Below are 10,195 nucleotides of genomic sequence, written 5' to 3'. Positions count from 1 at the left end.
GTATTTCAAAGAACACCACCGTGGATGTTCTGCTTCTAAGCTTATTGGCGAATTCTATAAATTTATCCTGCAGAACAGCCCTCCTACCCTTGCCTATGTCGTTGGTGCCAACATGCACCACGACAACTGGATCCACCCCATCTGGGGCCAAAAGCTTGTCCACACGATCTGGAAGGTCTCCTACCTGGGCACCAGGCAGGCAAGACACTGTATGGGACCCTCTATCAATACAATTTGCTATTAAGAACATAAGACATTTACAAACAAGAGGAGGCCATTCAGCCCATCAAGCTCGTTTTGGGAGAATTCAACTAATAGCTCAGAATTGTTAAAATCGTATCTAGGTCTGATTTAAAGGAACCCAGGGTTTTTGCTTGCACTACACTAACAGGGAGACTATTCCATAGTCTAACTACACGCTGTGTAAAGAAGTGAGAGAGAGAGAGTTTTATTATATGTACAGAGTACAGTGTACAAAGCACAATGAAATTCTTACTTGAGTACCATCTCTACAGACAAAACATATAAGACTTCACACAAAACATAGAAGACATAATAGTGCAAAAAAAGAATAGTGCTATAATAACTCTCAGCAGCCTATAAAACATGCCGTGGTGGGATGATACCATATGAGTATATGCAAATATGTCAGTATGAGTTTTAATAAATATCTAAATAAGTAAGTATGAGTCGCATAACATAAAGTGTCAGTGCCATGTAAAGTGTTGTGTGCTACAGAATTGCACATGGTATGAGGAGACAGATTTTTTATTGCCCGGGGAGAGAGAGAAAGAAAAGCCTCTCTTGTTACTGTGTTACTGGATGTTGAACAGTCTTACAGCACTGGGGTAAAAGCTGTTTCTGAATCGTGCTGTGCGTGTATGTATTGTCCTGATTCTCCTGCCAGATGTCAGAAAAGTGAAAAATGGCAGTGCAGGGTGGCTACAGTCCTCCATGATGCGCTTTGTCTTTTTGAGACAGCGCGTGGTGTAAATGTCCTTTATCGCAGAAAGTTATGTGCCGATGATCCTCTGTGCTGTCTTCACCACTCTCTGCAAGGCCTCTTTGTCTTGTGCAGTGCAGCCACCATACCAGGATGTGATACTCCCCGTGTGAATGGACTCCACAGCAAACCTGTAGAAGCTTATGAGGACTGAGGTAGACATCCTAGCTTTCTTCAGACGTCTGAGGAAGTAAAGACGTTGGTGGGCTTTTTTGGTGACAGCTGCAGCATGCTCTGTAAACTTGAGGCTGGCACTGAGGATGACCCCAAGGAACCTGAAGCTGCTGACCCTCTCCACAGCATCTCCTCTGATGTAGATGGGGGGATGAGCCACATTCCGCTTCCTGAAGTCCATTATCAACTCCTTAGTTTTGCTGACGTTGAGAAAGAGGTTGTTCTCCAAGCACCACTCTGCCAAGAGTCTCACCTCCTCTCTGTAGGCCGTTTCATCGTTGTTGGTGATCAGGCCCACAATGGTGGTGTCGTCAGCGAATTTGATGATTGTGTTGGTGCTGTGTCTAGCCACACAGTCATGTGTGAACAAGGAGTACAGCAATGGGCTCAGGACGCTTCCCTGCGGAGTACCTGTGTTGAGGACCAGGGTGGAGGAGATATTTTTGCTGATCCTCACATGCTGCGGTCTGTTGGTGAGGAAGTCCAGAACCCAGTTGCACAGAGTAGCACTGAGTCCCAGTCCCAGCAGCTTCTTGGTCAGCTTGGAAGGGATGACCGTGTTAAATGCAGAGCTGTAATCCACAAATACAGTAACAGTCTGGCATAGCAGTTCTTATTGTCCAGGTGAGCCAGGGTGGTGTGAATGGTGTGTGAGATGGCATCCTCAGTCGCTCTATTCAAGATTCAAGATTCTTTATTTGTCACATACATAGTTATAACAGGTACAACATGCAGTGAAATGAACCCTGACCGATCCAAAGACCGATCCAAAGACTGTGCAAAAAGAGAAAGAGAAAGATTAAAAAAAAGTGCAGATAAGGTAATATAAATATAAATATAAAGTGCAGACAATAAGATTAAGAATTAACAAAATATCCAACATATACAAAATGCAAAATAGTGGCAAGTGGTGGCGCATGAGGTGATGTTGTGCAAAGTGCAGTGTGCAGTGTGCATTGAAGTTGCCTTAGAGAGTGGATTGTCCATGCAGTTAGGAACCTGCTGTATGATATTTGAGAGGTAGTGGTGTCATGTCCTGGTTGAGAAGTCTTACGGCATGAGGATAGAAGCTCCTCCTGAGTCTCTCTGTTTTTGCCGTAATGCTCCTAAAGCGCCTGCCTGATTTCAGCAGCTCAAACAGACAGTTACTGGGGTGAGTCGTGTCTTTGATGATCCTGATTGCTCTGCTCCGGCATCTCCTGGTGTATATGTCCTGCAGAGACGGCAGAGCAGATCTGGTGCAGCGCTCTGCTGCCCGAATCACCCTCTGCAGTCCCTTTAAGTCCTGGACACGGCTATTTCCATACCAGGATGTGATGTTCTGGGTCAGGACATTTTCCACGGCACCGGAGTAGAACGACTTCAGGATCCCAGTAGAGACGCGAAATTTCTTCAGCTGTCTCAGGTGGTAGAGACGCTGTCTTGCCTTGCTGCACTGGCTCCGGATGTGTTCTGTCCATGTCAGGTCCTCAGTGATGCGAACGCCCAGGTACCTGAAACTGCTCACACGCTCCACTGCAGCCCCGTTGATGTAGAGGGGGGAGTAGAAACGCTCCGTCCTCCTGCTGAAGTCCACTACCAGCTCCTTGGTCTTGCTGACATTTAGTTGGAGGCAGTTCTCCTGGCACCATGATGTCAGGTTGTCTACCTTCTTCTTGTAGGCTGCCTCATCGTCGTTGGAGATGAGGCCCAGCACTACTGTGTCGTCAGCAAATTTGACGATAGAGTTGGAGCTGTGTATGGCCTCGCAGTCTCTCGTGTAGAGCGTGTAGAGCAGTGGGCTGAGAACGCATCCTTGAGGTGCACCTGTGTTGAGTGTGATGGAGTTAGAGACGCAGCCACCTACTCTCACCACCTGTGGTCTGCCTGTGAGGAAGTTGTGGATCCAGGCGCACAGGTGGCTGTTCAGACCTAGCACCCGCAGCTTCTGTAAGCAGTGTCTGTAAGCAAACTGCAGAGGGTCCAGGGTGTCTGGAATGGAGTTCTTAATGTGACCCACTACCAGCCTCTCAAAACACTTCATAGCAAAAGAAGTCAATGCTACGGGTCTGAAGTCATTCAGGCAGGTCACTTTATTCTTCCTTGGAAGAGGAACAATGGTGGTGCATTTAAAGCAGATGGGGACAGTTGAGCTCTGCAACGAGGTGTTAAAAATGTCTGTAAAGACAGCAGACAATTGCTCACTGCACCCCTTCAATACACGTCCTGGAACTCCGTCTGGACCCGGTGCTTTGCGAGGGTTGAAAGTCCTTTTTACGTCCGTGACAGTCACGGAGAGAGTGACGTCATGCGGCGCTGCGGGAGCTCGTTCTGGAGAATGTGGATTCACGAGCTCGAAGCGAGCGTAGAACGCGTTCAGTTCGTCTGGGAGTGATGTGCTGGCAGAAGTGAAAGCATGTGATTGTACTTTGTAATCCGTCAGCGTCTGAATCCCCCTTCACATCTGACGCGCGTCACGGGTGCAGTTAAACTGGGACTCCACTTTACTGCTGTATTCCCGCTTAGCGCTCCTGATGGCTTTCCGGAGATCGTACCTGCATTTTTTGTAGTGGTCCGCGTCTCCGGACTGAAACGCGCATGTGTGTTCGCGGAGCTTGTGGCAGATGTCGGCGGTGATCCAGGGTTTCTGGTTGGGGAATGAGCGGACAGTTTTAGTGGGACTGCATTCCACACAGGTCCACACAGTCAAAGCAGTCCTGCAGCTTGTCCTCCGCCTCACGTGTCCAGCGGTGCACCGTGCGCATCACCGGCTCCTCACGCTTCAGTTTCTGTTTGTAAACAGGCAGGAGAAGCACGGCGGTGTGGTCTGATCGACCCAGGTGTGCACACGGTAAAGAGCGGAATGCCCCCCGGTGTCCCATGTAGCAGTGGTCAAGCGTGTTAGCTCCACGAGTGGGGCAGGAGACATGCTGGTGGTATTTCGGGTACACGCTCCAGAAGTCCGCCTGGTTAAAGTCCCCAGAAATAATAAACAGTCCATCGGGATGCGTTCTCATTGCTTTCTCAAATCCATTTTAAAATGTTCTCCCGCTAATTTCCACTTATGGCCATGAGTATTGAGTATTCCACTTATGGCCACTAATATTGAAATAGCCATTTGGCTGAACAGCATCCAGACCTGTTCAAATCTTATACACCTGGATCATGTCCCCCCTTAGTCTCTTTTGCTTGAGGCTGAACAGATTCAGCTCAGCTAACCTCTCCTCATAAGACATTCCTCTAAGACTAGGAATCATTCATGTAGCCCTATTTTGCACCCTTTCCATGGCAGCAATGTCCTTCTTAAGGTATGGTGACCAAACCTGCACACAATATTCTAGGTGGGGTCTTACCAAGGAATTATATAGTCGTAGCATTACCTCCCTTGACTTAAACTCCATACACCTAGAGATGTAACCCAACATCCTATTGGCCTTTTTTATTGCTTCCCCACACTAGCGAGAGTGGGACATGGAAGTATTAACATACCCACTGAGGTTTTTCTCATAATCAGCTAACTTTATTTTAGTGGAACCCATACAATATCTGTACTATATATTTCTGCTCCCTATATGGATTACCTTACATTTATCTACGTTAAATTTAATCTGCCAGATAGCAGCCTAGTCGCTAATTAAATCAAGATCCTATTGTTGCCTCTGTGCTGCTAGATCTGCTACACCACCCACCTTGGTGTCGTCTGCAAATTGAACTAGTTTACTGCATGTATTGGTGTCAATATCATTAATGTAAATTAAGAACAATAGTGGTCCTAAAATTGAACCCTGTGGTACCCCACTCTGAATGCAGGCCCACTGTGACATTGTGCCTCTAATAACTACCTGATGCTTCCTGTCTGTTAACCAGTTTTCAATCCAAGCTGCTACGGTTCCTAAAATTTTTGCTGTTTTGAGCTAAGCAGGAGCCATTTGTGGGGGATATCATCAAAGAACTTCTGGAAATCTAAGTAGATCACATCGTAGACCTTTTTGACCCTTTCTTCTATAACCTCAAAGAACTCAAGCAGATTTAACAGGATCTACCTCTCCTGAATCCATGTTGGCTATCGCTCAGAATGTTATTTGAATCTACCATTTTGGCTAATAATATCCCTCATCTCTTTTAAAACTATAGGTAAGATGCCATCAGGGCCCTGCGATCTATTTTTGAGCTTAGCTAGGCTTTGTACCACATCAGTCTCAGTTATACATACTGTATATTGGTCATAAACGACGCTATATTTGTACTAAATAGTGGTAAGTTACTCATGATACTCTACTGTGAACACCCGTGTAAAATAATCATTAAACTCATTTACTTTATCAATTTCATTTTCAATTATGAGGCCCTTTTTCATGCCCTGATCATACTGAACTTCTCGTGTGCCATGCCCCCTCATCTACCACGTGTGGAATCCTGTTATCAACTGTTTGTAGTTGTGTTTAGTCCAATGTATTTTAATGTTACGGGCCGTAAGGAAAGTACATGCTGTAAGGGAGATACATGCCGTAACTGTTATGTGCCGTAAGTTCGGGAGGATGCCCTAGAGGTTCTTCAGACGTCCTGCCCACTCACCCACTCGTCAGCCGCTCCTTCGACTCCGCCCCGGACCTGGCCAAGCCTCCCATCTGCAGCACCGTTTCCGGTTTCCGGTCCTCTGCGAAGAAAAGGCCACCGCTTGCAACCCTCGGGAGCTCTTGCTCATTTTTCTGATTGATTGCTTGTGATTTCTGATTTACCTTACTGTGTATAACTGTTTTTGTTTCTTGGATTCCGGCTTTCGCTTCACCCTTTCTGATAGTGTCGCCTTGATTGTCTGCTCTTCTGGTTTTGAACTCTTGCCTGGCTCCCGATTACTCCCTTTGCTCGCCCCTTTGGATACCATGCTTTGCTTGTGTCCATGTGTTTGCTGTTTATTTCTTTGGTTTGGATGCGTACGGAGTGACTGCCTTTTTGTTTTTGCGCAACATGGTGTTTACTGTGTGTTTGGCTAGAGAGTCAGGTGTAGTTCTTGTCGTTTTGTTTACTTTTTTCACTTAGGTTTAGTTTAGTTTGGGTTGTGCTCGTTAGATGTGTTTTTGTTTGTTATTCTGGCCTCTGTCACTCCCGAAGTCTGTTGCACCTACTGTTGTGAAGTGTCTGTGAATAAAATATAAAAAAACTATAAAAAAAAAAAGATCCCTTTGTGTCTCGTGTTCCCTTTTCCCGTTCCCTGGTTGTCTCGTCCTCCCCTTACCCTTTCCCTGTTTTTTATGACGATCCCAAACCCTAGACTGGGGACTGTAACATGTGTGCGTCAGTGTATGCTTCCTCAATCTGGTCATTGACATTGTTCTAAGCTCCTTAGTGTATCTCTTCAGAACAAACCCCCTGTTCACCCAATTTCCCCGGCTCCTGTGCCTGCTTCTCCGCTTCCCACCCTGCCCCCGCGGTCGCCTGCAGACCCCCTTGCTCCCACTCGTCAGTAGCCTGCAGGTCCCCCGCCCTTTGCCTCTTTGCCCCCTGGTCCAGTTCCCCCTGTGGGTGGTTCCCCCGTGTTTACTCCATGTCCGTTTGGTTCTCCCTTACATAAGAACATAAGAACATAAGAAATTTACAAACGAGAGGAGGCCATTCGGCCCATCAAGCTCGTTTGGGGAGAACTTAGCTAATATCTCAGAGTTGTTAAAATCTTATCTAGCTCTGATTTAAAGGAACCCATGGTTTTAGCTTCCACTACAATAGCAGGAAGACTATTCCATACTCTGACTACACGCTGTGTAAAGAAGTGCTTCCTCAAATTTGTTTTAAAATGTTCTCCCGCTAATTTCCACTTATGGCCACGAGTTCTAGTATTTAGACTAATATTGAAATAGTCATTTGGCTGAACAGCATCCAGACCCGTTAGAATCTTATAGACCTGAATCATATCCCCCCTTAGTCTCCTTTGCTCAAGGCTGAACAGATTCAGTTCCGCTAACCTCTCCTCGTAAGACATTCCTCTAAGACCAGGAATCATTCTCGTAGCTCTTCGTTGCACCTGTTCTAAGGCAGCAATGTCCTTCTTGAGGTATGGTGACCAAACCTGCACACAGTATTCTAGGTGGGGTCTTACCAAGGAATTATATAAGTGTAACATCACCTCCCTTGACTTAAACTCCACACATCTAGAGATATAACCCAACATTCTGTTCGCCTTTTTTATTGCTTCCCCACATTGGCGAGAGTGGGACATGGAAGCATCAACATACATACCGAGATCTTTTTCGTAATCAGCTACCTTTATTTCAGTGGAACCCATAAAATATCTGTACTGTATATTTCTGCTCCCTGCATGGATTACCTTACATTTATCTGTGTTAAATTTCATCTGCCAAGTATCAGCCCATTCGCTAATTAAATCCAGATCCCGTTGAAGCCTCTCTGCTGCTTGATTAGTATCTGCTACCCCGCCCACCTTAGTGTCGTCTGCAAATTTAACCAGTTTACTGTATGTATTCGTGTCAATATCATTAATGTAAATTAGGAACAATAGTGGTCCTAAAATTGAACTCCCGCCTGGTCCCTGTCCTTTCGTCGGTGTACCCCCTGGTGTTGTACCTTTGTTATCCCCTTTCTTGGTGTCTGTGGGTCCTGTGTTTCTGTCTTGGGTGCCCCTGTATGTGTCTGTGTTCCCCGTGGTGTGTCAGCTGTTGTCGTGGTTCCTGTCTTTGTGCCAGTTCTGTGTGTTGGTGCTGTTCCCGTTGCCCTGTTGATGTTTCTTGCTTTTGTTTCCCCAGATGCTGTTACCCTGTTGTGCTCTGTTGCTCCCTGTGTGGCCCCTTTGGTCTCTTTAGGCACGCCCGGAGCGCGCACATTTTGGGGGGGGGGGGTCCTGTCATGCCCCGATCGTGCATTCTGTACTACAATATTTGTAATTGATGTACATTTATCCATTTTACGACGCATGTCATGAACTGGGCTGTCAATTTTCCTATATTCATCATAAACACTGTTGAGCTCAAACAATTCCTTTTGAATACAGCTTATGTGCTCTTTCAAAATAATGCTAGGATCCTGTTTTAACACAGAATCTTTTGCTAACTTTGTCAGAACTTTCCAGCGCTTATAAATGCTATCAAAACGAAGCAGCAAGTCTCTCAGTTTTTCTCTCTGAAATTCTCTGCCCTTTTCCGTTAATGTACGAGCTCTTTCACTTCTCCTAGGTTCCTGTTGAGTAACGAGTGATCCTAAGAGTGATGCTTCTTCTGGAGCAGCTACCACATTCTGAGCGTCTTTACTTGTGTGTGACATTTTTGAATTATTAAATATTTAAATTTACACAGTAACAATACCATCAAAATTAACACAGAGAGAACATCCTAGGAAACACCTGAAATATAAACAACCTGGAAAATATAAAGTGCTTTAGAGGATAGAGAGCTATGAACAGAAACCCATAAATGCTCAATTACGGCTAAACTTGTTCACTTTCAGCTTGAATAAATGACCATTAAGTGACCTTTGCATGATGAAATGGCAGTATATAATTACATAAAGTACCCCTTCTTACACATGAAACAGCGTTACTTAGGCTACACACAGTCCCTTATAGTAACTTCAATACTTATGCCTCGTCTCAGAACACAGACTTTAGTGTCTGACTTATAGGCGTCTCGAAGAAAACGAATGGTCTTGTGTGTCCTTAACCGAAAGTTAACGCAAACACCGATTTATCTGTATGGCCGTTTTCCCGTCTTGATCAGCTGCTGAGGTGGGTAGTTCGCCAACGGGATAAACCTTCATCAGCCGACTTCGACTTTCACTCCCTCCAGGAAATACGCAACACTTTGTTCTTCTGTTACTGATGGATTTATTCCTCTTTAAAGTCTTTCACCATCTTTAAACAGCATCGGGATTCTTTTCTTATATCCAAAAAAAAAAGGGTGAAACTTAAATAAAACTCTTTTCTACCCCCTTTGCTGGCGAGTCCGCTCTCTTCCTTATCCCCTTTTTTTTGCGTCCGTAAAGGGAGAGGGCAAACTAAACGGGTTCGGGTGCAACAAAAATTGAAACTAAGTTTGCTATTCCAAAAACAAACTGACCTAATTAAATTATGAAACCAAAAAGAAAATATAAATAACACAAAATTATGTGTGACAGTTACACTCCCACTAAATCACAAACCTGCGATTTCACATCACAATAATCCTTTTAAACTTCAAAATTTTCCAATTCACATCAAATTGAGATTTGTACTAAAAAAAAAAACAAGACATTTATTCTGCCTCAAGGAGCAGAACAGTTTTATGTACAGGTCTATCAAGATAGGTTGGCTTAGATGTGCGTCTACCTTGACTGTCTATGTAATCACTAATTAATAGCTTTACCTTTCTGACTCTTCCGTCGGAACTGGGATACACCTCTACTACCCAGTGATTTCCAGTGATTTCTTGGGGAATTTTCTTCTTGCAAGATAACAACATCATTAACCTTTGCGTTTCTCTTATCCTTTTGCCATGTTGATCTGGATTGAAGATTAAGGAGATACTCTTTCTTCCACCTTGTCCAAAATTCATCTGCCAAAAACTGTACCTGTCGCCATCTTTTGCGCAAGTAGAGATCCTGACTGACAAAGTGACCAGGTGGGGGTGATGTTACATGAGATTTCATCATACGTATGTGGTTTGGGGTGAGAGGTTCAAAACTTGTTGGATCATTTAAGTGTTCTGTTGTCAGAGGTCTACTATTTACAATAGCCATCACTTCATACAGAAAAGTTCTGAGTGAGGCACTGTCAAGTCTCTTTGAAGACTGATCAAGGATTGCTGTGAGAATACTTCTGATCGTTCTTATCTGCCTTTCCCATACACCTCCCATGTGACTTGATGATGGAAAATTCATTACAAACTCACAGTCATATTCTGTCAGTTGTTCCTGATTCAGGTCTTTCATTGCATTCATGAACTCTCTATGTGCACCAAAAAAGTTGGTACCTTGATCACATCGTAGCTGTCTTACATGCCCTCTAATTGCGATAAAGGCACGCAATGCATTTATGAATGCGTCTGTGGTAAGGTC

The sequence above is a fragment of the Paramormyrops kingsleyae genome, chromosome 17 (assembly GCF_048594095.1).
Source record: "Paramormyrops kingsleyae isolate MSU_618 chromosome 17, PKINGS_0.4, whole genome shotgun sequence".
NCBI lineage: Eukaryota > Metazoa > Chordata > Actinopteri > Osteoglossiformes > Mormyridae > Paramormyrops > Paramormyrops kingsleyae.
This window is presented reverse-complemented; position numbering follows the sequence as displayed.